This window comes from Lynx canadensis, chromosome A3, assembly GCF_007474595.2.
Source record: "Lynx canadensis isolate LIC74 chromosome A3, mLynCan4.pri.v2, whole genome shotgun sequence".
Taxonomy (NCBI): domain Eukaryota; kingdom Metazoa; phylum Chordata; class Mammalia; order Carnivora; family Felidae; genus Lynx; species Lynx canadensis.
The window spans coordinates 49,129,578-49,155,302 of NC_044305.1; positions in this window are offsets into that span (position 1 = coordinate 49,129,578).

Below are 25,725 nucleotides of genomic sequence, written 5' to 3' on the forward strand. Positions count from 1 at the left end.
ATATAATACCCTTCTTCATCTCTTGTTACAGTCTTTAATTTAAAGTCTAGTTTATCGGGGCGCCTGGGTGGCGCAGTCGGTTAAGCGTCCGACTTCAGCCAGGTCACGATCTCGCGGTCTGTGAGTTCGAGCCCCGCGTCAGGCTCTGGGCTGATGGCTCGGAGCCTGGAGCCTGTTTCCGATTCTGTGTCTCCCTCTCTCTCTGACCCTCCCCCGTTCATGCTCTGTCTCTCTCTGTCCCAGAAATAAATAAACGTTGAAAAAAAAAATTTTAAAGTCTAGTTTATCTGATATCAGTATGGCTACTCCAGCTTTCTTTTGACTTCCAGTGGCATGATAAATAGTTCCCCATCCCCTCACTCTCAATCTGAAGTTGTCCTCAGGTCTAAAATGAGTCTCTTGTAGACAGCAAATAGATGGGTCTTGTTTTTTTATCCATTCTGATACCCTATGTCTTTTGGTTGGTGCATTTAATCCATTTACATTCAGTGTTATTATAGAAAGATATGGGTTTAGAGTCATTGTGATGTCCATAGGTTTCATGCTTGTAGCGTTGTCTCTGGTACTTTGTCTCACAGGATCCCCCTTAGGATCTCTTGTAGGGCTGGTTTAGTGGTGACGAATTCCTTCAGTTTTTGTCTGTTTGGGAAGACCTTTATCTCTCCTTCTATTCTAAATGACAGACTTGCTGGATGAATGATTCTTGGCTGCATATTTTTTCTGTTTATCACATTGAAGATTTTCTGCCATTCCTTTCTGGCCTGCCAAGTTTCAGAAAAGAGGTCAGTCACGAGTCTTATAGGTCTCCCTTTATATGTTAGAGCACGTTTATCTCTAGCTGCTTTCACAATGTTCTCTTTATCCTTGTATTTTGCCAGTTTCACTATGATATGTCATGCAGAAGATCAATTCAAGTTATGTCTGAAGGGAGTTCTCTGTGCCTCTTGGATTTCAATGCCTTTTTCCTTCCCCAGATCAGGGAAGTTCTCAGCTCTTATTTCTTCAAGTCCACCTTCAGCACCTTTCCCTCTCTCTTCCTCCTCTGGAATACCAATTATGCATATATTATTTCTCTTCAGTGTATCACTTAGTTCTCTAATTTTCCCCTCATACTCCTGCATTTTTTTATCTCTCTTTTTCTCAGCTTATTCCTTTTCCATAATTTTATCTTCTAGTTCACCTATTCTCTCCTCTGCCTCTTCAATCTGAGCCGTAGTTGTCTCCATTTTATTTTGCAGCTCATTGATAGCATTTTTTCGCTCCTCCTGGCTGTTCCTTAGTCCCTTGATCTCTGTAGGAAGAGATTCTCTGCTGTCCTTTATACTGTTTTCAAGCCCAGCGATTAATTTTATGACTATTACTCTAAATTCACTTTCTGTTATATTGTTTAAATAATTTTTGATCAGTTCGTTAGCTGTTGTTATTTCCTGGACATTTTTCTGAGGGGAATTCTTCCGTTTCTTCATTTTGGATAGTCCCTGGAGTGGTGCAGGACTGGGGGGACATTTCCCCTGTGCTGTCCTGAATAACTTGCGATGGTGGGTGTGGCCGCAGTCAGACCTGATGTCTGCCCCCAGCCCACCGCTGGGGCCACAGTCAGACTGGTGTGTGCCTTCTCTTCCCCTCTCTTAGGGGCGGGATTCACTGTGGGGTGTTGAGGCCCGTCTGGGCTACTTGCACACTGCCAGGCTTCTGGTGCTGGGGATCTGGCATATTAGCTGGGGTGGATTGGCAATGTGCACAGGGGCGGGAGATGCAGGCTCAGCTTGCTTTTCCTTCAGAGATCCACTTCAGGAGGGGCCCTGCAGCACCGGGAGGGAGTCAGACCCACCAGAGGGATGGATCCGCAGAAGCACAGTGTTGGGTGTTTGTGCATGCAAGCAAGTTCCCTGGCAGGAACTGGTTCCCTTTGGGATTTTGGCTGGGGGATGGGTGAGGGAGATGGCGCTGGCAAGTGCCTTTGTTCCCCGCCAAGCTGAGCTCTGTCGTCCGGGCTCAACAACTCTCCCTCCCATTGTCCTCCAGCCCTCCCGTTCTCCTAGCAGAGCTGTTAGCTTATAACCTTCCAGATGTCAAGTCCTGCTTGCTGTCAGAACACACTCCATCCGGCCCCTCCGCATTTGCAAGCCAGACTCGGGGGCTCTGCTTGGCCGGCAGGCCGCCCCTCTGCCCCGGCTCCCTCCCACCAGTCTGTGTAGCGCGCACCGCCTCTCCCGTGGGCCTCTCGTCTGCACTTGGCTCCAGAGACTCCGTTCTGCTAGTCTTCTGGTGGTTTTCTGGGTTATTTAGGCAGGTGTAAGCAGAATCTAAGTGATCAGCAGGACGCGCGGTGAGCCCAGCATCCACCTATGCCGCTATCTTCCCAGGATCCCCAGTAGGATGTTCTTTATCCTCCATGCTTTTTGGAGGTTTTCCAGACTTTTTCCTGTGGTTGATTTCAAGCTTTATAGCATTGTGGTCTGAAAGTATGCATGGTATGATCTCAATTCTTGTATACTTATGCAGGGCTGTTTTGTGACCCAGTATGTGATCTATCTTGGAGAATGTTCCATGTGCACTCGAGAAGAAAGTATATTCTGTTGCTTTGGGATGCAGAGTTCTACATATGTCTGTCAAGTCCATCTGACCCAATGTTTTATTCAGGGCCCTTGTTCCTTTATTGATCCTGTGTCTAGATAATCTATCCATTGTTGTAAGTGGGGTATTAGAGTCACCTGCAATTACCACATTCTTATCAATAAGGTTGCTTATGTTTGTGATTAATTGTTTAATATATTTGGGGGCTCCTGTATTCAGTGCATAAACATTTTTAATTGTTAGCTCTTCCTGATGGATAGACCCTGTAATTATTATATAATACCCTTCTTCATCTCTTGTTACAGCCTTTAATTTAAAGTCTATAGTTTGTCTGATATAAGCATGGCTACTCCAGCTTTATTTTGACTTCCAGTAGCATGATAGATATTCCTCCATCCCCTCACTTTCAATCTGAAGGTGTCCTCAAGTCTAAAATGAGTCTCTTGTAGACAACAAATAGATGGGTCTTTTTTTTTTTTTATCCATTCTGATATCCTATGCCTTTTGTTTGGAGTATTTAGTCCATTTACATTCAGTGTTATTATAGAAAGATATGGGTTTAGAGTCATTGTGATGTCTGTAGGTTTCATGCTTGTAGTGATGTTTCTGGTACTTTGTGGTCTTTGCAACATTTCACTCACCGAATCCCCCTTAGGATTTCTTGTAGGGCTGGTTTAGTGGTGATGAATTCCTTCAGTTTTTGTCTGTTTGGGAAAACCTTTATCTCTCCTTCTATTCTGAATGACACGGTTGCTAGATAAAGGATTCTTGGCTGCATATTTTATCTGTTCATCACATTGAAGATTTGCTGCCATTCCTTTCTGGCCTGCCAAGTTTCAGTAGATAGGTCTGCTCCTACCCTTATGTGTCTACATATATTGTCTATTAAGGCTCACTTATCCCTAGCTGTTTTCAGAATTCTCTCTTTATCCTGGTATTTTGCCAGTTTCCCTACTATATGCCGTGCAGAAATCCATTCAAGTTACGTCTGAATGGAGTTCTCTGTGCCTCTTGGATTTCAATGCCTTTTTCCTTCCCCAGATCAGGGAAGTTCTCAGCTATGATTTGTTCAAGTACACCTTCAGCCCCTTTCTCTCTCTCTCCTACTTCTGGAATTCCTATGATATGGATATTGTTCCATTTGATTGCATCACTAGTTTTCTAATTCTCCCTCTTGATCCTGGATTTTTTTATCTCTTTTTCTCAGCTTCCTCTTTTTCCATAATTTTATCTTCTAATTTGCCTATTATCTCCTCTGCCTCTTCAATCTGTGCTATGGCCACCTCCATTTTATTTTACACCTTATTTATAACATTTTTTAGCTCCTCATGACTATTTCTTAGTCCCTTGGTCTCTGTAGCAATAGATTCTCTGCTGTCTTCTATGCTTTTCTCAAGCCCCATGCTTAATTTTATGATTATTATTCTAAATTCTTGTTCCATTATATTGCTTAAATCATTTTTGATCAATTCATTAGCTGTCGCTACTTCCTGGAGTTTCTTTTGAGGAGAATTCTTCCGTTTCATCATTTTGGGTAGTCCCTACAGTGGCTCCAAACTGCATGGCACTTCCTCTGTGCTGTCCAGAGGAACTTGTGTTTATGGGCGGGGTCATAGTCAGACCTGATGTCTGCCCCCAGCCGACCTCTGGGGCCACAGTCATACTGGTGTGTACCTTATCTTCCCCTCTCCCAGGTGCAGGACTCACTGTGGAGTGGTGTGGCCCCTGTCTGGGCTATGTGCACACTTCCAGGCTTGCGGTGCTGCTTTGATGGGTTCTGGCCAAGGGCGTATTAGCCAGGGTGGATCCACAAGGTGCACAGGGGCAGGAGGGGCAGGATTAACTTGCTTTGCCCTAGGTTGTCCTCTGCGGGAGGGGCCCTACAGCACCAGGAGGCAGGCAGACCCATCAGAGGGATGGATCCACAGAAGCACAGTGTTGGGCATTTGCAGGGTGCAAGCAAATTCAGTGACAGGAACTGGTTCCCTTTGGAATTTTGGCTGGAGGATGGGAGATGGAGATGGCGTTTGCCAGCGCCCTTACTCCCCTGCTGAGCTGAGGTCTGTCTTCCAGGGCTCAACAACTCTCCCTCCTGGTGTCCTCTTGCCCTCCCCACTCATGGAGAGCAGAGCTGTTGACTTTTAACATTCCAGATGTTAAGTCCCGCTGGCTGTCAGAACTCACAGAGTCCTATAGTTTTCAGCATACAGACTTTTGCAAGCCAGACTTCAGGGGCTCTGCCTTGCTGGGTGGGCTGCCCCTCTACAGCTTCAGTTCTCTCCTGCCAGCCCGTGTAGCATGCACCGCCTCTCAGTCCTTCCTACCCTCTTCTGTGGGCCTCTTGTCTATGCTTGGCTCCGGAGAGTCCTTTCTGCTAGTCTTCTTGTAGTTTTCTGGGTTATTTAGGCAGATGTGGGTGGAATTTAAGCAATCAGCAGGATGAGGTGAGCCCAGCATCCTCCTACCCGCCATCTTCCCAGGTCTTCCTCTGGTTGTATTTTTATACACCAATAATGAAGCAACAGAAAGAGAAAGAAACTGATCCCATTCACAATTGCACCAAGAAGCATAAAATACCTAGGAATAAACCTAACCAAAGATGTAAAAGATCTGTATGCTGAAAACTATAGAAAGCTTATGAAAGAAATTGAAGAAGAAATAAAGAAATGGAAAAACATTCCATGCTCATGGATTGGAAGAATAAATATTGTCAAAATGTCAATACTACGCACAGCTATCTACACATTCAATGCAATCCCAATCAAAATTGCTCTAGTATTCTTCTCAAAGCTAGAACAAGCAATCCTAAAATTTGTATGGAACCACAAAACACCCCAAATAGCTAAAGTAATATTGAAGAAGAAGACTAAAGCGGGAGGCATCACAATCCCAGACTTTAGCCTCTACTACAAAGCTGTAATCATCAAGACAGCATGGTGTTGGCACAAACACAGACACATAGACCAATGGAATAGAATAAGAGAACCCAGAATTGGACCCACAAAAGTATGGCCAACTAATCTTTGACAAAGCAGGAAAGAGCATCCAATGGAAAAAAAGACAGTCTCTTTAACAAATGGTGCTGGGAGAACTGGACAGCAACATGCAGAAGATTGAAACTAGACCACTTTCTTACACCACTCACAAAAATAAACTCAAAATGGATAAAAGACCTGTATGTGAGACTGGAAACCATCAAAACCCTAGAGGAAAAAGCAGGAAAAAAAAAAACCTCTTTGACCTCAGCCACAGCAATTTCTTACTTGACACATCTCCAAAGGCAAGGGAAGTAAAAGCAAAAATGAACTGTTGGGACCTTATCAAGATAAAAATCTTCTACACTACAAAGGAAACAATCAACAAAACTAAGAGGCAACCGACAGAATGGGAAAAGACATTTGCAAGTGACATATCGGATAAAAGGCTAATATCTAAAATCTATAAAGAACACACCAAACTCCCCACCCCAAAAACAAATAATCCAGTGAAGAAATGGGCTGAAAACATGAATAGACACTTTTCCAAAGAAGACATCCAAATGGCCACCAGATACATGAAAAGATGCTCAACATCGCTCCTCATCAGGGAAATCCAAATCAAAACCGCACTCAGATACCACCTCCACCAGTCAGAGAGGCTAAAATGAACAGATCAGGAGACTATAGGTGCTGGCAAAGATGAGGAGAAATGGGAATCCTCTTGCACTCCTGGTGGGATAGCAAACTGGTGCAGCCACTGTGGAAAATAGTGTGGAGGTTCCTCAAAATTTAAAAATAGAACTACCTTGTGACCCAGCAATAGCACTACTGGGAATCTATCCAAAGAATATAGGAATGCTGATGCATAGGGGCACTTGTACCCCAATGTTTATAGCAGCACTTTCAACAATAACCAAATTATGGAAAGAGCCTAAATGTCCATTAAATGATGAATGGATAAAGAAGATGTGATTTATATATACAATGGAATACTACTTGGCAATGAGAAAGATGAAATGTGGCCTTTTGCAGCAACATGGATGCAACTGGAGGGCATTATCCTAAGTGAAATAAGTCAGGCAGCGAAATACAGATACCATATGTTTTCACTCATCCGTGGACCTTGAGAAACGTAACAGAAGACCATGGGGGAGGGGAAGGGGGAAAAACAGTTACAGAGAGGGAGGGAAGCAAATCATAAGAGACTCTTAAGGACGGAGGACAAACTAAGGGTAGATGGAGAGTGGGGGAGAGGGGAAAATGGGTGATGGGCATTGAGGAGGGCACCTGTTGGAATGAGCACTGGGTGTTATATCAAAACCAATTTGAAAATAAATTATATTAAAAAGATAAAAATAAAGAGACATTCATCTAATTTCAGATTAGGGAAATATATCACAATGTATGAGGGCAGTAATTAGTGTCCAATACTAGGGAAAATTTTTAAAATTTCCTATTTGCCTATAGGGCATCCATGGGGTGCCTGGGTGGCTCAGTCGGTTAAGCATCCGACTTCGGCTCAGGTTATGATCTTGCGGCTCATGAGTTCGAGCCCCGCATCGGGCTCTGTGCTGACAGCTCAGAGCCTGGAGCCTGCTTCAGAATCTGTGTTTCCCTCTCTCTCTCTCTAACCCTCCCCCACTCATGCTCTGTCTCTCTCTCTCAAGAATAAACATTAAAAAAATTTTTTTAATAAATAAATAAAATATAGGGCATCCCATGAATATAAAGTAACAAATTAAAAACCCTCTTTACCATAGCATTAATCATTCTTCAACATATTTAATTATAAGTTGAAAACAAGTTACAGTATGATGTATATCATATACTAGATTTTTGTGTAGTAAGTATTGTAAATTCCTATTTATTTCATACACCTGTGTTACTAGATTTTTACAAAGAAAATCTAGGAGAATGTCAAATAAACACTGGATCTAAATACAAGAAAGGAAAAAAAAAAGAGATTTTCAATTGTTCTCCATCAAAACCCAAGTGCTAAACTCCTCTGCCTCTTTTATTGGAACTGTTTACCCATCAAAATAGAACTTTCCCCAGTGCCTGATGCTTCCCTACTGTGTCTATTGCTTCTTCCTGGAGTGAAGGAACCTCCTTGGACTTTGAGGGGCTGGGGGGAGCATGCAGTGGTTCTCTCCATCCTGGCCCATTTCTCCCCACTACAGACTCCAGTGAAAGTCTTGCCTTTGCTCCTACCTAAAGCTACGTCCAAACCTCTCCAGAGGATCACACATCACTTGGGGGCAGGACAATTAAACAGATCAACAGGAGCCCACCCACATGCTCCTGTGGCCCTGATGCTCCCACCCTGAGAACAGGTCACATGACACATCCTGGGGCAAGTTCCCACTGCTTCCTTAGTGTGCAGGCAGATCAGTGTGAGGATGGCAAGCAGCAAGAGCTGCCTGAAAAAGGAGCAGAGGGGAGACAGGAGGGTGGCTAGTAGCTCCCCTGCATAGCTAACTGCCATATTCCTCTCTGAACAGTGCTGCCCCTACAGGGCAAGAGGGAAGAGTCACCACAGTGGGAGGGGGCATACAAGTCCATCTGTCCATCCACATCCCACAGCTCTGCTTAGTTATTTACAAGTGATTCCATCAGTAGCTCAGTGATCTAGCATGCACTTTCTGAATACTCTATGTATGGGACACAACGGTTCTTTCCATCCTTATTTCTTTCTCTCTCACCTCTGCTGTTTGCCCCCACGCTGCCACTGAATTCTGAGCCTCAGTAGAACCTCTTCAATTGAATGAATGAATGAATGAATGAGCACAGGAAAGAACTGATGTGGAGGGGCTTCCCAGGGCCACTTTGCAGCCTCCTGGTCCTACAAAGTCAAACTCCACGGAGGAGTGAGTGGAAAGAGGCTCTGAGGACTTCCCCAGCCCCTGAGCCCGTGCAGAAAAAGGCACCCCTGCCATTTGTGTCAAACGCTGACATTTAGCATCCAAGGTCACTGTCCTGTACCATAACTGCAGATAATTTCCACTGTAATAAATTTAAGTGGCCCAAGGACGCTATGCAGGACAATCCAGCAATAAAGGGAAGCTGGGTAGCAGTTAAAGAACCCTGGGCTGATGTCTGGAGTCCTGCATCTGGATTAGAGATGGGGACCCCCAAACTGTGTGTATGCCTGTGCCTGGCTCTGGGACAGGCCTCTGCCTGACTTGCTATCCAACTGTTTCAAGGGGAACAAATATTAAAGCAGATTTGGCACAGTAACTTTATCCTCTTCAAAGCACTATGCATACTTATTCTCTTATTTTGCCTCAAAAATAAATCTCTGTGAAGTTGAGATTATTTATCCTCATTTCACAGATAATTAAAGTGTTCCAAGACTTTGGGGGACATGGCCACCATACAGCCTCTGAGTCTTGTTACTTGCAAACACATTCTGATGTCTTGACCCGTGGCTACACACTTTCCAAACAAACAAGTGAAAGTGAGTTGCAATGCACCCAGGTCTCCAAACTGGCAGAGGCACCTCCCTCAAACATCCCCAACCAATTTCTCTATTTCCTGCTCTCTCCCTATGCCTCACAACATGCCTTCTCTTCCCTTCACCCCTAAAAATGGTCATGAACATGGCTCCTAAGCCAGGTCAGACTGTACGATGAAATGAACATTCCCCCAAAACCTGGTGTCCACAAAACCACCACTGCTCCAGGTGAAATCAACACCTTTCTATAAACTTATCAGCCAATCAATGCCTACGGTATAAAATTAACCAAAGAGAGGGAAGGTGGAAGTGAGCACGTTTCTATATGAAGCATCATGGGGACACCAGTGTAGCCCTGAATCTTACGGCACAGCAGCCCATCTCTCCTTGCCCTGGTGTGATTGCAAGCAGTCTGGGATGGATCCTACTTCCTTCTCACCCTCTTTCTATCCCTGGAGGCAAACTCTGATTAAATGCTCTGCTGGCTCAGACACACAGGCATCCAGTTTTCATCCACATTTGTTTGTGTTCCCAGAAACTTTCTGCAGTGCTTCAGATAAAGAGACAGGACCACTCTCCTCCCTGTTGCATGGCCACCTTTGTAACAACAAAGTCTGAGCAGTGAACCCCCCCCCCGGCTTTGATGGATTGAAATTAAATTCATCTGCAAGCTCAACTCCATTTTAATGTGTCAGAGAACCTCCTTCACCTGTCTTTGGCCTCCTTCACACCCCCTGTTTCTGAGCCAGCCTTTCTAGAAGAGCCAGAACTCAGAAGAGACTGACATGGGTTACACCAGGGAGTGGAGGGGTAAGGGGAGGTGTCCCTTCAGGGGCCACAGAGCCTCCCAAGAACCAGACACAGATAGGAGACAGTGGATTGCTTATACAATAGTTTTAACATTTTAGCTTTTATGTTAAAGGTAACTGACCCATTTTGAGTTTATTGTATATGATACAAAGTAAAATTATTTTGCAGGTAAAAATGCAATTTTTTCCCAATGCCAGAGAGCAAGGAGTATAATCACACCTCTGCTGGGTGTACCAGCCCCACACTAGGTGGGCCCCACAGCAGGGGCTAGAAGACCAGGGACAGGACTGTGAGCTCACAGGGCTCTCCCAGCCTCCAGCAGTGGAGGCTCCTAGGGGGTGACCAGTGGAGCACTGTGTCTCAGGTGGAATGCCACCAGAGCCCTAAACCACAAAAGCCTGTTCTCTGGAAAGCCAGATGTCCTACCATGTCCCCAAGCTCAGGTGCTTATTCCCTTCTCTTCCACAGCAAGGGAGGCACCATGAAATGGAACCTGTTGGCAGGTCTGAAGCTGCCCCTTAGCACTCAGTGGGTGTGGGCCAGGCTGACCTGAGTCTCTCTAGTGAAACTTGAAGCTAGCAACTTAACCACCTCTGAGTATGGGGGTGAGGATGCCAGCCCCACAGAGCTGTGGGAAGATTGCAGTTCTTGAGAATTAGGGCTCCCCTGCCATGTCCTGGCCTAACACCAGACAGAGGTCAAGTGTGGCTTGCCATTCATTCCAACTCCACCTGCCTGCTAGAAAGTTAAAAAAAAAAAAAGTTAAACCACCACTTTCTTTTGTTGTTATCCTGCCAGTTTTCAGGGACACTTTTGACTCACATAAAGGAATTTGAAAAGTGAGTGGCCTAGTTTTACCTCATATTTATGAGACTAGGAAGCATAGCCTGCTTTACTTCTTTTTTCAAAGCCTGCACTTGACCTGGTGTAAAGGAATAGGGAAAAAATAAAGGGAAAGAAGGAGGGGGTAGAATCAGGCTTCGAAGTGGAAAGCCCAAGAGAGATTTGCAATGAGCTTGGCCCTTAGAAATCTGAAGAAAATTAATTACACAGTCTTTATTGAATACAATGCCATAGAGGACAGACCTTTCTGTCTCCCACCCCTGGGCTGTTGGCCTAAATTACTCAGAGTCCAGGATGGGAAACCAACTCCCAGCTCATCTCAGAACCAGGGGACAGGAGGCCCCTCACTTTTGTGAGTGACTGGTTTGGTGGCCAACTAGGATTCTAACAAACAGAAACTCTCATGTGTGTGAAAAGTAAAGATCAAAAATCTTTCTTCCCTGTAGTTCCTCAGGGCAAGGGGCCAAGGCAGGGGACACCCCCTCCCTGGGATGAGTGGGAAGCCTAGCCAGGAGCAGATGGTTAGGGCACTGGTCGCCCAGGCCCTGGGCACTAACAGATGCCCACAACAGACACCAGCAGCCCCCAGGCTCTGTCATGGGAAAGCCTCTCTTGGAACACATTCACCCCAGGGTTCGCCCAGCTCTCCAGGGTCTCTTCTGAAAAAGGAGGCCAGGTCAGGGCCAGAGGCTGTTCCAACCAGAATGTTCCCTGCATGTCATGTCCCTCCCCAGCCCCAACCACTAAGCAAATGTATTTGGGGGGAAAATGAGAGAACAAGTATAAAATTGTCCCAGATAAACAGTGAAAGATGTTCTTGCATCAAAAGAAGAGAGGAGGTTTTTAGAAAACATCATGAAAATGGAGCATGGGCTTCTTATGGGGGATGGAGGTCCACAGGTTGGTGGTCAGGATGTGGCATACACACCTGGGTGTAGTGAATGTGCGTGCCTGTTAGAGTATCTACAGCACAAACATTGCTTCTCAGTATTGTCTTCATGATATGGCATGACAAAGCTGCCCCATGCCATTTCAGCTACATTTGAGCTCATGGGAAGGGAGGAAAACCATGGTACATGCAATTGCAATTTAAGTGCCAATGACTGACACTTTGTATACCTGTTCACATCCTATTGTCTGGAAGTAGGTCACATGACCACTTGATAACGTGCAAGAGGGGCTGGGAAATGTAGACTCTAAATGGGTGATTACACACTGGACAAAAAGTCAATGGCTTCTATTATTAAAAGGAAGATGGGGTAAATGGATGGTAGCTGTTTGCCACATGTGTAGCTAGGAGGGACTCAGACAGCCATGCAACACAGAAAATGGAGTATTAGAGAGGTTCTACCCTTTCAACATTGTCCCTGGAATAGAGATCTTAAGCAATTAACTTCAAGGATTATGGTTCTACTTCTTGATGAGCTAACTTTGTTGTGGAGATGGATGCATCAGGATGACTGACAAAGGCTGATTGTTACTGAACATTCAAAACATATAATCATTCCCTGTGCTGATTTTATGCTCATCAAAAAGCCTTCAACTCATAGTTTGGCTTCCTACATCACTTGCTTACAGGAGGAGAAAGTGTTGACTGACAGAAGCTTACACAGAAGTTTGGTCCACTGAGAATTTCTCAATTCACCTGGAAAATTAGTACACTGGCCCTCCAATTTATATGTCCATCTCTTGTGATTTTTGCCAGTGTGAGTCAGCCCTTCCAACTCTGCTCAACTCTAGGAAAGCAAAGAGACTAAAAGTCTGAGAGCTGGCTCCTGAACCAGAAGCAGGCCTGGGACAGAAGCAGATCACTGACAACTAATGACCTCAATGTACTGAGCTGGCTTTCACTTAGTTGACAAGCCTGTAACCACACCCTTGTCCATTAATAGCTGTCCTGTGTGATTTGTTGTTGCCTCCAGATCCAGGAAGAAGCCCAAAAGCCACAAGGCTGGGGCCCATTCTCTCTTTGAAATGAAAGGGCATGCCATAGGCCATCGTCCTGAGGTGTGAGAGGCTGTGACTGGGGCACGTGGGGATGGTTGTTTGGAGACAGAGACAGGTGGCTGCTGCATCCACCCTGCTGAAACATAATCTGCTTTTGCATCAGCAGATACCAGGGGTCATTTTTGAAAGTTAACATCATCTGAAGTGGCCAGCTTTGATGGCAGCCACTCCTTTAGCAAGCGAAGGAGTTGCTCACGACCACAGGTTTCTCACGTGATCACCTCACAGCTTCAACCATCCAGTGACTCCAGATGCTTAGATCTTTCCCTCAGATCTGAAACTAAAGGACTTTGTGAACTGGGGTGACATGTGATGGGTGGGAAGTGAGAAATCATTTCTGAAAGCAGTGAGAAGAGAACCACTCCAGGGCCTGGGAGGCACTGAGCAGACCATCAGGAACATCCACCCGCAGACTGCAGAAGGACCAGGGCTGCCCACACGGCCACCACCTCCACTTAGCCTGTGTGTGTTGGGTTGGGGGGAGCCCTCCAAAGGCCAGAGGGGTGCATGGAAGCAGGACGGTCTGGGCAGGATCCTGAAATATCTGAAAGCCTTTATTACAAATGTGTGGGTTTAAAATGGAAGAAAGTATTCAATCTTCTGTGAAATCCTGATTCAGATGCAAGGCCAAGATTGAGGGCCTCTGGCTTACAGCCATGTTTCTTCACCAGGGACCTCACCCCAGAGGCAGTCAGGAGCCAGATGTGACCATGGTTAGCACCATCAGGCAGCATTCTAGGAGGAGCCTTCGCTGTAAGAGAACAGTAAAGGCCACAAGGAGAGGGAATAGGGAATCAACAGCCATGAGGCCATCTTATCAAAGCAGGTGGGTAAAATGCTCCAGTCACCCCACATCAGAAGGTGGCTTCAGGTTTGTGGCTGCATCATCTTGCAGGGCAGAGCTTAAGTCAGACTTGAAAACAGAAGTGCTCATCACACAAGGACACCCTATGCCCCGGCCAGGCAGTGCCTCTAAAAAGAAACACCTGACATTTACGATGTCCCCCAGCACATTCAATTAGTCACTAAAGGGTGAATCAGAGGCCTGGGGTCTCTCCCTCATTCAGTTTAACATTGTACATGGGTGGTGGCTGCATCCTGGGGAGTTCTGACCAGATATAAGATACACAGACATAGGGCAAGTGGAGACAAGTGCTGTTTGGGTTATGGGCCCTGCACTGAGGGCTGAAACCATGCAGGGGCTCAGTGGAATCACCTGGCAGGAGAGAAGATGACAGAAGATGGTTCCAGCTTGAAGCACACTGGCTCTCTGGCCATCAGTGAGCATTTCTACCCAGCCATCATGAACACACTCACAGGTCCCAAGGCCACCCTGGTCTGGTCTAAGGAGCATATGCACCTATGCAGGAAAGAGTTAGCAGAGCAAGCCTGAGGCTGAATTGCTTGGAAAAATTGCTTGCAAATTGGCCCTTGGCTGGCATCTGGGAACTTGGATTTGGTGAGGGTTACCACCATTCCTAGAACTGAGAGGAGCAGCTCACTGTGCTGCACCTTCTGTGTCGTTCATGCTGAATCCATGCTGTCCTCCTGGGAGCCTGTAGTTTGGGTGCATGCTAGGCAGAGGGTGCTACATGTCCAACTCCCAAGAAAAGCACTGAGCACATGAGCTTTCCTAGTAGACATTTTACTTTGTTCCTGCAGGAATTAGGTACATCCCATGTGATTGCCCCAGGAGAGGACTCTGAAGCCTGAACCTGGTTTCCCAAGACTTCTCCCCATTAACCTTGTCCCTTTGCTGATTTTATACCCTTCACTGTAGTAAATCCCTGCTGTGGGTATGAACTGTGCTTAGTCCTGGGGCCCTCCTAGTGAATTACTGTACCAGGGGATTATCCTGGGGAATTGACAAAGCACCCATCCACACCTGGTCCAGAGTCTGAATCCCACTTCCCCTGGTCCAGGAGAGAGGACACTCATTCCCCTTTGGAGTTGGTGCTTGGGCTCTGAGCTCTCACTCCCACCTGACCCCTCACACAGCAGCCTGACAGAGACCTTGTAAGGCCAACCAAGCCCTTTCTTCTGGGACAGAGCCTTGGGATTGCTTGGGGGCGGGGGAGTCTGGAGGGGGTTGGCTATGAGACTGCAGGTTCTCCCCACCTCCCAACCGCTGTTCCCAAGATGCCTGCCAGCACCTGTCCACACAGAGTTTTGTCCTGCTGCTGCCTCTGGCCATGTTCTCAGGAGGCCTCACACTCAGCTCCAGGTTTGAGCCAGGGTTGTGGACACAATGAGGGGCCTCTATCCCTCCCCAGCTGTGGGCTCACAACAAAAATGTTAATACAATAATCCAGAAAATTCACCCCAGAGAATGGTCAACATACAGTAACAGGAGAATCATCTTCTCAAGTTTCTGGCAGGAATTCCAGATGGACCCTGGGAGCCACAATCAACCACCAAATAACAGGGTGATCCAAAATGGGGTTGTACTCTAAGGATGCTCCCATGGGAGTGAGGAATGGGCCCCACCTTAGGGAGTCCTAGATCTGGAATGGCCACAGTGACTAGGCCAATTATAAGAAGAGAAACAATAATAAAAAGGGTTGAAATAAACCTCTTCTCCACATTATGCATACTAGTGCTTCCAGTCCCACCTAACTGACAAGAACCTGGAGACAGGTATGCCCCTCACAAAAGAAAGACATTTTGGGAATACTAATGTTCTAACAACACCCAACATCTTACTGACCAAGAGCCCCTTCCAATGGGAAACTCCATTTTCCTTAAAGGATTCATCAAGACACAAGACTTGCCCCTACCCCAGGTCACAAATCACAGTAATTATCCATGTTGGCAGACTGGGTACCTGACAGGAAAGGCAGTGCCATCTATACAGAGCAGGTGGGCCCCCAAAGGTGGGGTCTGAAGTCTGTGTGGCTTTGATAGGCTGTCAGGGAGCTCCAGAATCATGCCATACTGGAAAGGCTCTGAAGGACCTGCTCCTCCCTAGGCTCCCCCATGGAATATTTATAAATCTGGGTATTTCTATATTTACAAATACAGATACTTATATATAAGAATATATTTATCTGTATGTAAATTTATACAATCTTGATAAAGTTTCCAGAAACCTGGGAGCTTCCGAGTGATGTGCCTAGATTCAAAGAGGGAAGAAATCACTCATCATCTGGAAAGCACACAAGAATCTCTAAGTGACCCCAGGAAGCAGATCTGGAGCTGCTCCTGCACCTGCCCTCATTTGTGGATATCCTTGTCTATGGCATGCAGACATATTCCCACCTCTCACTGGAGTGACATCCCCAGCACCTTCTCCCCATACCACATGCAATTTGGGTAAGGAAGAAAGCCTAATGGAAATCATGGTTCCTATAGGACTTACTGGAAAGAAAATAAGGCTGGGCTCCAGACACAGAGTTAAACTTTACCCTGAGCCTCACCTTCTGGGAAACCTTAGACACATGGCTTCATCCATCAGCCTTGGTTTCTAGAGCTCTAAAATGCGGACCCCCTTGCTGCCCATGACTGTGGCGATCAGCAAGTGTGTGCATGCTTGTGTCCCCTTGAAGTCTGAGACCCACACTTACAGATAGCTTCTAGGAACACTAGCTTCACCATACAGGTTGTTGCTTTCTAAAAGGAGGTGGTGGAGGGCAGGGTACTTGGTAAACACAGGGTTAAACTGTGTTAAAGAGATTTTTTTTTAACTGGAATTCTCAGGGCCTTTAATTAAGGAATATTCATTTTGAATTTTCAGGAAGGAGGTTAATGAACATTTTCCAAACATATTTAACTATGGAACACTTTCTCGTGGGTAGCACTTATTAAATCTTGCCAAAGCATGAATAAAAAAACAAAAAGGGGGCGGGGCGGCACCTGTACACTCAGCCAGTTAAGCGTCCATCTTGATGGATTGGGTCATGATCTCACCTTTTGTGAGAATGAGCCCCGTGTCAGGAGTGGAGTCGGCTTGGGGTTCTCTCCCTCTCTCTCTCTGCCCCTCCCCTGCACACTCTTTCAAAATAAATAAATAAACAAAAATATAAATTAAAAATAAAATCTTGCCAAAGCACTAAAAACCATCTGAAATACTAAGCCATTTGTTGAATAATTGGATTTGTTCAATAATTTGTTGAATATTTGTTGAATAATTGCCCTGTGATATGTAATACTCCTAATTACTAAATAAGGTAATTATTTAATTACCAAATAACATAGAATATAATATAGATTCTATCGTCCAACTATATGGCTGTAGCAGACTTATGTTGGTTTTGTCTGCTGCATCCCTCCCTCTGCACCACCCCACCCTTCCAGCCTCAGCACACAGAGATAGGCATTCACAGCCCACAGATGCACATACTAGTTGGTCTGCATGTGTCTCTGCTCCCCAGGAACACCCATCAGATCCTTTGCAGCACAGCTACATGGAAGTTAGGAAAATACTCTTGTGGTATGCATGGCAGCCTGGAAAAATGCAACCACAGCAGGTAAGGAAGTAGCCAGACCCAGAGGGAACCCAGGTGGAGAGAAGGCAAGAGAGGGTCTGACAACACCTTGCACCCCCAAAATGTTACTACCTCCAGACCCAGCCCTGAGAGTCCCAGTCACAAGAGTTATGAAAATCCTTTTTATGCCTAAATTAATTTGAGTAGGTTTGAGTCTGATCAGCCTTCCATAGCAAAGTACCATAGACTGAAGAGCTTGAACAATGGAAATTCATTTCAGCACACTTCTGAAAGCCACAAGTTCAAGTTCAAGGTGTTGGCAGGGCTGGTTTCTCCTGAGGCCTGTCTCCTCAGCTTGCAAATGGCTTCCTTCTCCCTATATCTCTACGTGGTCTTCCCTCTGTGCATGTCTGCATCCTAATCTCATCTTCTTAAAGGACATCAGTCATATTGGACTAGGGCCCACCCCAATAACTTCATTTGAACTTAGTCACCTTTTTTGAAGACCCACATTCTGAAGTGAAGGGTTAAGGCTTCAACATAGGAATTTGAGGGGCACACGACCCAGCCCAAAACAGCTCACTAAGCCATGTAGCTTGTAACGGTTGAACTGACATCTGAACCACTCATGTGGTCTTGTAGGTAGTTCTTTATGTACTGATACTCTTTCTAACTAGTTTGCTCTGCTGCCTTAAGTCCTCATTGTAACAAGACAGGAAATACACAGTCTCAAAGTAAAAACTAGGATATAAGATTAATTTTTTGCTTCCTTTGAATATAGGCCATGACCTACTACCTTCCATGCATTCACGTTCAATGAATATTCACGAGCAATAATTGCTAATTCTGCATTTGAGCACTGAGAATCATTGGGTCTTGAAGGCACTCACTGTGTTCTGCCCAGGGGATTCCAGTGTGGGCTGTGACACTGAGCAGCCCCCCAAACCATGCCTTGGAATTCAGGAAGAAACTATTAGAACTTTTGTATTCACATATATTTTTAGATGGAAACATAAGATAAATATCTTAGGTTTAATTAATATTTAATATGTGATTAACAGTAGCACTCATGTAGAAATTTAAAATGTATGTAAATGGGGTGTGTTCAATTTTTTAAACTGATGGGACATGATAAAAATGCATGCAGAGCAGATCAGTCGCCCTTGGCAGATGGTTGCAGATGGTGATTCTTCAGAAACCAAAGAGCTGGGTTATGGTTTTCTGGGAGTGAGGGGTCTTGGAATGAACTAGAGTCCAAATCAAGGAAGTAACTGGAAGTCTGATCAAGGTTGGAAAGAAAAGGGAAGTGGATGCTGGCTGGAGGCATGGCAAGGAGGAAAACAGAAGAAACTGAGTCAGGGAGGACTAGTGTCATATCCAAGAAAATCATGGGGAGGAGTTAAGATGGTAGAGGGATAGGGGATCCTAAGCTTGCCTGTCCCTCTAACACAGCTAGATAAATATCAAATCAATTTGAACAGCCAAGAAACTGATCTGAGCACTGAAAGAACAAAACTGCACAACTAGCAGTAGAAAAAATGGCCACATTGTAGAAGGTAGGAGCTGCATAAAGTTGATTTTGGGGAGAGAAGGGCTATGGATGCTGAGAAGGGGAGGGAGCCTTGATCATGGAGAGGAGAGAGAGAGGGGGAGAGAGAGAGAGAGAGAGAGAGAGAGAGAGAGAGAGAGAGAAAGCACACACAGGGGATTGAACAAGAAAAGCCATTCCCCAAAACCATTGATTGGGAAAGGAGAGGGGCTGAATATTGCAAGTTTTTATAAGTAACAGAGCACAAAGTCTGAAGTTTTAGAAGTCCCAACCATCACCAAGCTTGTGCCTGGTGTGCTTAGTGGTGCTCTGGTGGGGAAGGAGGGTGGAGACCCAGGTGTGAGCAGTGTGGTCTGAGGATACCCTGGGTCCCACGGGGAGAAGCAGTTCCCTTTCTTGGAGTGCATTTGGGAGTGGTGGCACAGCCTCTTTGGGGACAAAAAGAACTGGTGGCACCAACGTGCATCCCTGTTCACTAGCATCAGAAAAAAGATGCCAGCTGAGGGCAACAAACCTTAGTGCTGGATTCTTGCTGAACTTTACCACAAACTCCAAACTGCTGCATGGATGTGAAACTGATTTTCTGGGACAAACCAACAAACAGCAAAAGTACAGTAAGACCTTATCCCAGAGGATCAGCACGGGTCTACATGTGCCAGAGGTCCCTAAAATTTAGGGTTTGGATTTTTGAAACCCAGCCCTATGCCTGAGGTAAAACAGAGGAGTACTGTGCTGCCTGGCAAGTGGACAGCCTGGATGCAAGCAGGGTGAAGGCAGGGATCTGACAGAAGCCAGAGACACAAGAGAAGTGATTGTTTGCTCTTCTGTAAGGGCTTCCTGAAGAGTGGAGGGTGCAAGCTCCTGCTCATGACACAAAAGAGTAGAGTGACACCATTTAACTCCCCCGCCCACCAACACTGACCAACTTCAGTGAACAACAGCACTACCCAGTGATTCCAGAGCCACTTACACAAGCCCCGCCTTCCTGTCCCTTTCAGATGCACTCCACTGGGGCAAGCTTGCCTGAGAATCAGGGCAGCAGGCTCCTTACCCAGAAGACCAGCAAAAACCCCTTTCATGCACCAAGTCTACTGATCATAGTGTTGAAAAGCTTCACCTGTAGGGGAAATATGACCTAGGTTCCTTTTTTTTGGGGGGGGGGGGAATCTAGATTCTTTTAACAAGCAGACCAAAACACACCTATTATCTAGCTTCCTTTTTTTTCAGTCTAGCTTCTTTTATTAAGCAGACCACAACACACTTAAGATCTAGCTTCCTTTTATTTATTTATTTTTTTACCTCTTAATACAGTAATTACTCTCAGGATCAGGAATATAACAACTTTCCTAACAATTACTCACAAAAAGAAGAGTGATCCAGACAAAATGAAAAGATGAAGGAATTCACCACAAAAGAAAGAACAGGAAGAAGTCACAGCAAAGAATTTAATCAATACAGATACAAGTAAGGTGTGTAAACAAAAATTTAAAACAATAATCATAAGGATAATAGCTTGGCTTCAGAGAAGCAGAGAAGACACTAGAAAATCCCTTACTCCAGAGGTAAAATAACTAAAACTAGTTACACTAAAATAAAAAATGCTATAACCAAGATGCAAGACTGAATGGTTACAATGACAATGAGGATGAAGAAAGCAGAGGAATGAATCAGTCATGTGGAAGATAAAATTATGGAAAACAATGATGAATAAAGAAGGAAATAAGGGTATTGGATCACAAACGTAGAATTAGGGAACTCAGTAATTCCTTAAAGCATAATAACATTCGTATCATAGGAGTCCCAGAAGAAGAGAAAGAAAAGGGAGAAGATGGTTTATTTGAGCAAATTATAGCTGAAAACTTCCATAACCTGGAGAAGGAAACAGACATCAAAATCCAAGAGGCACAGAAAACTCCCCCAAAATTCAACAAAAGCCACCCATCACAAGGAGATGTCATAGTCAAATTCACAAAATACACAGGCAAGAAAAGAATTCTGAAAGTAGCAAGGGAAAAAAATGCCCTTAACCTCTAAGAGAAGACAGATAAGCAAATCTGTCCATGAAATCTTGGCAGGCCAAAAAGAAGTGGCAGGATATATTCAATATGCTGAATAGGAAAAATATGCATCCAATAATCCTTTATTCATCAAGACTGCCATTCAGAATTGAAAGAGAGAAAAGAGTTTCCCAGACAAACAAAAAATTTAAGGAATTCATGACCACTAAACTAGCCCTGCAAGAAATATTAAATGGGACTCTTTGGTGGAGAAAAAAAAAAAAAGACCAAAAGCAACAAAGACTGGAAAGGAACAGAGAACATTATAAGAAACACCAACTTTACAGGTAACATAATGGCACTAAAATCATATCTTTCAATAATCACTGAACGTAAATGGACTAAATGCTCCAACCAAAAGACATAGGCTATTAGAATGTATGAAAAACAAGACCCATCTTTGGGTTGCCTACAAGAGACTCATTTTAGACTAAAAGACATTGGCAGATTGAAAGTGAAGGGATGAAGAACCATCTATCATGTTAATAGTTGCCGAAAGAAAGCTGGAGTAGCCATACTTACATCAGACAAACTAGATTTTAAAACAAAGACTGTAACAAGAAATGAAGAATGGCACTATATCATAATTAAGGGGTCTGTCCATCAAGAAGATCTAACAATTGTAAATATTTATGCCCATAACTTGAAAGCACCCAAATATGCAAATCAATTAATAATAAACATAAAGAAACTCAATAATAATAATACAATAATAGTAGGGGACCTTAATACCCCACTTATAACAATGGACAGATGATCTCACAGAAAATCAACAAGAAAAAAATGGCTTTGAATGACACAGTGGATTGAATGGACTTAACAGATACATTCATAGTATTTGATCCTAAAGCAGAGGAATACACATTCTTCTAGAATGCACATGGAACATTCTCCAGAATAGATCAAATACTGAGTCACAAACCAGCCCTCAACAAGTACAAAAAGATTGACATCATACCATGCATATTTTCAGATCACAACACTATGAAACTGAAGTTAACCACAAGAGAAAATTTGGAAAGACCACAAAAACATGGAGTTTAAAGAACATCTTACTAAAAAGTGAATCTGTGAAGCAGGAAACTAAAGAAATTTTAAAAAGCAAATGAAAATGAAAACATGACAGTCCCAAACTTTGGGATACAGCAAAGGTGGTACTAAGAGGGAAGTATATTGCAATATAGGCCTACATCAAGAAGCAAGAAAAGTCTCAAATAACCAAATATTACGTATTAAGGATCTAGAAAATGAACAGCAAATAAAGCCTAAAGCCAGCATAAGAAGGGAAATAATAAGGATTAGAGCAGAAATAAACAATATTTTAAAAAAGAAGCAGTAGAGCAGGTCAACAAAACTAGCAGCTGGTTCTTTGAAACAATAAATAAAATTGATAAACTCCTAGCCAGACTTACCCAGAAGAAAACAGAAGGGTACCTGGGTGGCTCAGTTGGTTAAGCATCTGACTCTTGGTTTCAGCTCAGGTCATGATCTCACAATTCCGTGAGTTTGAGCTCCGCATCAGGCTCTGCATTGTGCTGACATCATGGAGCCTGCTTGGGATTCTGTCTCCCTCTCTCTCTGCCCCTCTTCTCCTCTCCTCCTCTCTCCTCTCCTCTTCTCTTCTCTTCTCTTCTCTTCTCTTCTTTCTCTTCTCTTCTCTTCTCTTCTCTCTCTCTAAATAAACTTAAAAAAGAGAGAGAAGAGAAAGGACCCAAATAAATAAAAAATAAATTAGAGGAGAGAGATCACAACCAACACCACAGAAATGCAAACAAACAATTATAAGAGAATATTATGAAAAATTATATGCTAACAAAATGGGCAATATGGAAGAAATTGACAAATTCCAAGAAATATACAAACTAACAAAACTGAAAGAGGAAGAAATAGAAAATTTGAGCAGACCCACGGCCAACAAATAAATTGAATCAGTAATCAAAAATACCCCAAGAAACAAAAGTCCAAGGCCAGATAGCTTCCCAGGGGAATTCTACCAGACATTTAAAGAAGACTTAACACCTATTCTTCTTGAGAAGAATAAAAGAGAAAAAAAATGGAAGGTAAACTTCCAACCTCATTCTATGAGGCCATCATTACCTTGATTCCAATACCAGACATATATCCCACTAAAAAGGGGAATTACAGGCCAATATCCCTGGTGGACATGGATACAAAATTTCTCAACAAGCTAGAACACTCTAAAATTTGTACGAAATCACAAAAGGCCCTGAATAGCCAAAGCTATCCTGAAAAAGAAGAGCAAAGCTGGAGGCATCATGATTCCAGATTTCAAGCTATATTACAAAGCTGCAGTCATCAAGACAGTGTGGTACTGGCACAAAAAGATACTCTTCAACAAATGGTACTGGGAAAACTGGACGGTGACATGCAGAATGAAACTGAACCAATTTTTTACACCAAATACAAAAATAAATTCAACATGGATGAAACACCTAAATGTGAGATATGAAACCATCAAATTCCAACAAAAGAAAACAGGCAGCAACCTCTTTGACCTTGGGTGCAGCAACTTCTTATTAGACATGTCATGGCAGACAAGAGAAACAAAAGCAAAAATGAACTATTGGTACCTCATCAAAATAAAAGTGTACAGTGAAGGAAACAACAAAACTAAAAAGCAGCTTATGGAATGGGAGAAGATATTTGCAGATGACATGGCGGATAAAAGGTTAGTATCCAAAATCTATAAAGAACTTACCAAACTCAACACCCTTCAACAACAAATAATCCAGTGAAGAAATGGACAAAAGACATGAATAGACATTTTTCCAAAGAAGACATCTATATGGCTAACAGACACATGAAAAGATACTCAACATCACTCATCATCAAGGAAATGCAAATCAAACACGTGAGGAGATATCACCTCACACTTGCCAGAATGACTAAAATTAACAACACAGAACACTGGGTATTATATGTAAGTGATGAATCACTTAATTCTACTCCTGAGACCAATATTACACTATATGCTAACTAGAATTTAAATGAAAATTAGGGAAAAAAATAAAACCAAAAAATCATTGCCAGAAAAAAAACACATGCAGAGCATCATTCTATTCACTGAAGCCTCCAAAGCCTTGAGGTCTGGTTGGATGTAAATAGTTGGTTCTCAATGATTCTCAGTTCGGGGTCCCCAGAACAGCAGGATCAGCATCTCCTGGAAACATCTCAGAAGTGAACATTCTTGGGTTCCATCCCAGACCCACTGAATCAGAAATTCTGGAGGTAGGCTCAGGAATCTTTGTGTCAATAATCCCTCTAGGGAATGTTGAAGCACCTCTACAGCAAACATAATGCCATGTTCATGTCCTTGCAGTACTGGTCAGGACCAAGTGAAACCCACCAGGGTCGGAGACAATGTGACCAAATATATATTGTTTGTTTGCTGTCCCTGGCCCCTGAAAGCTAATGACTAAGATCACAGTGATATGAGCATAAAATGAGGCCCCCAGATTCTCTGACATTCCTCCCAGAAAGAGGTGGTCTGTGTGTCCCTCTGCCTGAGCCTGAGTGGGCTGTGACTGCTTTGAAACAGAACATGATAAAGTGCCCTATGATTTCCAGGACTGGATCAGAAGAAGCCATACCACGTTGTCTGACTCTCTGGGATTCACTCACAGCACAATCCCTCTTGTACCCCATCACTACTCTGCAAGAAGGCCCAGCCCCATCGGGAGGCCAAAGGAGGTGCTTCACTCTCCAGATGAGGATACAGACATTGTGAAATGGAGACAAGCCCTCCCACTGTGCCTGTGTCCTCATCTCTGACCACAGCATCCATGCACCTAAAACAGTGATTGAATTTTGCTTTCCATCCCTAAGTTTGGATAAGTTTGTTTCACAGCAATAGATTACTGGAACAAGCAATATCTAATACATGACCAGAGTGAGGGTCTTCCTAAGCACTCTAAAGAGTAGTGTAGTGCCCACTGGGGTGTTAGAGTGGGTATAAGACTTCATCATCCAGTCATGGGGTTTGGAACCTTTGTAATTTATCTAGTCTGTTCCTCTCACTTCATGGAGAACACAGAAACATAAGGACAAAGTGACATGGATAGCTGGTGCCCTGCATGAGGTGGTGGCAGAGCTAAGTGAAACCCAGTATAGGAAAGCATAGGAAAAGATCATAGACTTTCAAGTGAGACCAGCACAGGTTTCAATCCTAGTTCTGCAGCTTTGAACACATTTCCAAGTACCATCTTAGTTTCAGAATCAACAGGTATATCCAATTAAATGAATTAAGGGTTACTATGCAAAAGGCTTACAGGATTACAGGAGTTCTTGTGTATGGCTGTTGTCACTGTCCCATGCTATTAAGCCAGCTCTCTCCTCCTCACCTGGCCAGGTGAGTCCATCCATCCCAGGACATCTTGTGGGTGTGAGTTCACCTGGAAAGCCAAGTGCCATTTGGCTTTCCCAGCCCCCTGTGGAAGGCCCTAGCCCTGCTGGGCATCCACCCAATAAGCACTGTCCCTCAGACACACACCAGCCTTTTGCCTAGCACTACCATTATGGAGACATTGACAAGAATTAACCAGCTGCAGGGAAAGAATGAAAATCCTGGAAAAGGTGAAAGGCAATGTGATGGGGGCTTGCCTCCCCACCACTGTAGTCCCATCATTTTCAAAGTGGGACTGTATAGCTCTATCCTTGCCCAGTCTGAGAGCAGTACTACCTAAGTGGGGCAGGAGGACACAAGCAACAGAGAACAATCTTTGCACTATCACCAAGCCTGGTCTACCTTCTGATCCCAGTACCAGGTGGTAATTTCTCCTTGTGCCTCTTGAAGGAGTTCCTGGCTTATATGAGTTCCAGGTCAATCTTACCTTTCTCTTCAGCTCAGTACTTCTTAGGGCAAGAACATGTTCCTCAGGTTCCTGACTCCATGCCTGCATCCCTACATCCCTACCACCCAGTCTTATATTTCCCTGAAGTCAATGTTTATTAGCATAGATTGGTTAGATTTGGGTTCAAGTGCACCAAAACAGTGGTTTGAACAAGA